We start from the raw sequence: 6,141 nt of genomic DNA on the forward strand, positions 1-6,141 counted from the left end.
GACACATGAATGAATTAAATACACATTAGAAACATTGGAAGCTCGCTAGTCATGATGTTATTGTATCACATCTTTTCAAACCTAAATATTTTTCTAATGGTGATTTTTTAGGGACTCGTTTTGATCATAACCCTAGTTTTTTTGGGGTAGCCTATGTGCTTCATAGGTAGTAGTCGAAAAGGGTATGAGATGAGGCGATGGAAGGTGCACATTTGGAACGATCCTTGGCCGAGAGAGAGGGATTTATCCTTTTATTTCAACTGCAACAATTCATAGCTTAGAGAATCTTCGTTTTGCTGATTTGACTGAACATAATATTGGTACTTGGAATCTTAGTCTCATTCATTCTATGTTCAATCCACGTGATTTGCATGCTATTTTGTCCATCATATCCCTTTATTTTTACACACTCAAGAGGATAAGTTGATTCGGAGATTGAGTAAAGATGGTTGTTATTCTGAGGTCAACTTACTATTTTATTAAGGAGTCTATGATTGATAATACATCAGGAGTCTCAAAACTGCCTCAAATCTTAATGAACCTTGCTAAGGGTTCCATCAGAAGCTTTTGCTACAAATGATAGGCGTAATCCATCATCAGTGAGCAATATAAATTCCAAATTCCAAAACCATCTCAAATGTAATATTGATGCAACAATTATTTCTGATCAGCACCTTTTTTTTTTATCACTGGCCAATTCTTTTGTCAAAAACCAGCTGCTGTTATCAAAAGCAGAAATTATCGCTATGCTTGAAGCCATCTCACGGATCAATCACATGAGCATGCATGACATTAATTACCATATATTGAGCTTAATTGACTATGAAGAAGTTGTGGACAACATCATATGCATCACCTCAAATAATTTAATACGGAGTTTGGTTCTATCATAAACGGTTGCAGAGAAAGGCTCCAGCAATCTCAAAACGTTGTGGTACATTTTATCACAAGGCAAAAAAATTGAGTCCCTCATGTACATACTTGCAAGGGTGTCAGTATTGCATTCTAGATCATGTTTTTTATTTTATTCTTAACCACCTGTATTGACAATTTTATTATGAATGAAATCATATAAGTTCCTTTTGCTCAACAAGATAAATTAATAAATTTTCATCAACTATGACGATAAAAATACATAAAAATATGGGAAAATGCATTTATCATACCTTAACATAAAAATTGTTAATTTCTTAGGCAAATAGTTATTAAATTTCTTCTTATTCTTATGTAAGTTAGAATAGTTTAAAATTAAATTATAATACAAAATATTATATATAAAGGTTTTTCACATTGTAATTTACTCATAAATGACTGTATAATTAAAAAATTATAAAGCTTTTCAATAATTTTTTTGAACGTACTTAAAAGAATAATTTTGTTATTTATAATGATCTTATTTGAGGCAGGTGTGATTATCTCTTGAGAGAATATATATGATCTTTACAAAAACAAACAAAAATCAACATTTTGAAAGTCATATTTAAAATGATTTTTTCAGAGGAGGATGTCCAGGTTGAAGGAGTTAGTGTTCAAGATGGCGATACAAACACATGAGGGACACTGGACACTGGACCTTCTGTGGGAACATTCAGTTCCTATTCATGCTAGTTCTTGAGGCATCGTGTGTTTCTCCGATCCCAGTAGAGCTTGTTGGGATTCTTACCAAACCCTGGCTCTCGGGTATACTGGATGTTCCTTTATCTCCACCTTCTTCATCTTCTAGGTCGTCTCTTCCTGATGCCGACATGGAGTTTATCGGATGCATGACTCATCTTCCTCAAAGAGTGTGATGCCACTCTGTGGTTATGTGCCTTTTGATCCATTAATGACTTGGTGTGGATTTTTGTTGTTGAGACGTCCTTCCTTTATTGGTTGGATGCCATAGGTGTCAAGCTAGAGGACAATGAGGAGGAGGATCTATCTAAGGATTCAGGATTTTGGTGGTTAGGAATAACCCAACAATAACGAGTTATAAAGTTGATTTGATCATTAAGGAAGAAAGAGGAGAAGAAAAGCTCGGAGTTCGAAACTCTTTCACTATTAATGAAGAACTAATATTAGTTGATATATATATATATATATATATATACTTATGATATATTAGGAATGGATTTCTTTGACCAGTTATTTTTCCTATGATTCCTATGATGTATTATGGGGAGGATAGTTATTCATCAGCTTTTTGGATATGTATTTGGTTAACCTAATTCCTTATTTTAATGCCTTTTTATTCATTCCTTTAGTGGTAAATAATTCATATTATCTTGGTAAATAATTCATATTATTTGTAGGAATAGAAGATAATATCAAGGAGTTTATAACATATATATATTTTATTTAATCAATTAAGTTAGATTCTTTTAATTTAAATATGTTCACTTTAATTATGTGTATGCACTCCGAGAAAAATTTTATTATTATGCAATTTTATTTAAACAAGAATAAATTTTTCATCACACTTTTTTTCTTAAGAAAAAGTTTTAAAATTTAGACTTTTCCGCAATTTAGAAAATAAATAATAAGATTATGAAGAATTGAGCATTAAGAAAGGGTGTCACGGTAATTTTGTCTAAAGACAAAAATAATAAAATTATTAAACTAATTTATATTTTTAAAACCAGTAGTCGCGATACACTTAAAATTATAAGTAATATACAAATAGTAATCATTACTCTTATCTTTTTCTATCCTTACATAGTTAAAAAAAAGTAAATTTTTTTATAATGTATTAAATGTATTTTGTTACTAATGGTTCTTTACATATAAAATGATAAATAAAAGTTATATGTAATGACATTTTTTAAATAATATTTTGTTAACAAAAAAGTAACGATTAATCAACAAATGTAATATTCATAATATATGAAAAAATAAAATAAAAATTAAATTATATGTTTTGATATCGGTATCGAGCCTAATCCATATGACCGAATGATCGAATTGTAAAGACAATTATCATGGGCTTAAATATCCTAATAAATTATATGTAATCACCTTGTTTATATAAAATATTAAACACATTACTTAATTAAATCATGCACTTAAAAAGAATTTAATTATCTTACTTTTAAATTTTTTATTACCTTAATCATCAATAAATACATGAGTATATCCAGGTTCAGACTTCAGAGCATCAACTTCAATTATTCATCGAGTTGATGATGTTTTTCAAAATGCCAGGCTCCAAAAATTTCATTCAACAAACCAATTGGTAGTGTGAGTGTCTGAGGCCACAAATTCGTGGGGTGCCCCATGCCCTGTGTCGTGCAGATAACACAGTTGGTGCATGTCAATGCTCTTTCCAAAAACGTCGAATACCTCGCTTCAAGGGATGCCACAATCATGGGAAGCAGGAACGGCTTCACCCCCATATTCCTCAACGTGAAAGGCTAAAAAGGCTTCCAGAAAGAGGTGCATAAGTGTTTGAGGAATGCACACTACTTCAAAGACCGTTAGATGGGAACTAAGGAACATCATCTCTTTACAATGTGGGTAGCAGTAACTAAGGAACATCGACTCATTACAATTTAATGGGAACTCCCTAACGTGAAATGGAATCATAGCACACACATCCACTCATTACAATGTAGGGCATATAAAATAATGAAAATACAAATTTTCTTTCCATACTATATTGCTCATATATATAGTTATAGCATTAAAAAAAAAAACCAATAGCAGGTATTTTTCATGAGCACATAAGCAAATAAGAAGGGAAGTTCACCGAACGATGATAGTGACCAATGTAAGAGTGACACAGAGTTGCAAGTCGCGGCAGAGTCAAGGGCACGAGAGTAAGACCAGGGTGCGAGAGATTTGTGGATGAGAGTGAGTGCAAGAGGACAATGTTGAAATTATAGAATATATATCTATAAATTTAAAGACAGTTTTCAAAAATCATCTTTATCTTCCTAATTTTTAAGACAGTTCTAGCATTAAACCGTTTTAAATAACTTTCACTTAATTTTAAAAATGTCATCAATTTTTTGATACAATCGTTTCAAAAAAAAATTTATAAGTAACCATCATTAAAGATTTCATTTTAAGACTATTTTGTTTCAGAATCCAAGATTTACAAAAATATCATTAAGACGATTTTTTTAGTAGTAACTAGACTAACTATGATAAGTGGTGCTAGTCTTGTGTACGATTTGATGGTTTGGACTTTCGAGGGTGATTTCAAACCTTACTATCCTGGGATCGAAACTTGCATAACATCCAAAAAAAAAAAAACTATGATTAATGGTAAAGATTTAAAAAAAAAACAAACTAAAAGCATGTCTGGATCTAATTAAAAATAAAAAAATCTTTTGCCAGGAATAAAAATAGACGAAGACCAGTTAAAACATATTTAAGCATTGATTTGTTGATATGTATAAGTTACAAATATTTTACAATGAAATGATATAATTCATTATTTCTTCAACATTTTATTATACATTTTTTCTTTTTTATTTATCATACAAAATAATTTGTATACACGTGATGTACAAATTCAAAGAAAATTATGTGTAATCACCTTATTTATATAAAATAATAAATATATTATTTTTTATAAAAAATAATTAATATATTATTTAATTTAATTATGCAGTTTAAATTAATCTAATTAGCTTATTTTAAAACATTTTTATTACCTTAATTATCTTAATTAATGTTTTTCATTTTGTCAGGCATTATAACACTAGACTAACTATGATTCATCGTTAAAGATTAAAACACTAAAAAAATGTCGGATCTAAATGTACTAAATCTTTACAAGGAAAAAAAATAGACAAAGTCCACGTAAACCATATTTAAGCTCTGATTTGTTGATATGTATAAGTTAAAAATATTTTACATCAAATGATATGATTCATGCAAGAGTTTAAGGTTTACGCAAAATAGTTTTTTAAATTATTAATTATCATTTAAATTAATTTAAAATAATTATTTTAAAAGTCAACAAATTTATCATACACATTATTAAAATAATCTTTTTTTCTTTTCATACAATGTATTTCTTCAATATTTTGTTATACAATTTTCTTATTTGTCATTAATTATACAAAACAATTTGTATATACATGATATACAAATTCAAACAAAATTATATGTAATCACCTTATTTATATAAAATAATAAATACATTATTTAATTAAATTATGCACTTAAAAATAATAAATACATTATTTGTATTTTAAAAGAAGCTATTGTTTTCATTTTGTTAGCCATTTTAACACTAGACTAACTATGATTAATGGTGCAGTAAAAGAAAAAAAACAACTGTAATTAATGGTATTAAAAGAAACACTAAAAAAATATCATGATCTAAAAATAGTAAATCTTTTTCAAGGAATAAAAAATACAAAGTTCACTTGTAACATATTTAAGCTCTGATGATATGTATAAGTAGCAAATATTTTACGTGAAATGATATGATTCATACATTTTATTAAAAAACTTTTTTATTTTTCATTTATTATACAAAACAATTTGTATAAACATGATATACAAATTCAATTTCTTTGTACAATATATACTACTTAAGTTTCATTTTGTTATATACTACTTAAGTTAACATGGTACTATTTATCTTGAAACCTCCTGCGGATACTATTTGCCACACGCCCACACCGATAGGAGGACCTACACCGTCTGACGGGAGTTTTACCATTTCGGGTGTTTTTTTTTTAAAAAAAAGGTAAGTGATAACATTTATGTTATGACTTTGGATCAAGAAGTCGTTTACAACTTATTAATTTTTTAAAAAAATTTAACTGAAGTTTTAAAATTTTTTATAAATTAAGTTTAATTTTTTATTTTATTTATCACTTTAAAGTTATATGCGTTTTTTTTTACTTAAGACTTTAAAGTCTAAGTTTTATTTTGTTTTATTTTTTTAATGACTTGGAAATCGTTTTTTTGTACCTTTACAGTTTTTTATTTTAGAACTTTTATTTACTTGTATTTTTTTTGTTTTCAATTTTTTTAAAAAAAATTGTAAATAATTTTATTTATTTAATTATTAAATAAATATTTTAAATTTTCTTTATTATTAGTTTTATATAATATCTTATATATAATTTTGGTATGCTTTTATTTAATATATTATATATTTTTAAATTAATTTTATTTTAAATATTTTATATAATTTTTTAA

The sequence above is a fragment of the Glycine soja genome, chromosome 6 (assembly GCF_004193775.1).
Source record: "Glycine soja cultivar W05 chromosome 6, ASM419377v2, whole genome shotgun sequence".
NCBI classification, from domain to species: Eukaryota; Viridiplantae; Streptophyta; class Magnoliopsida; order Fabales; family Fabaceae; genus Glycine; species Glycine soja.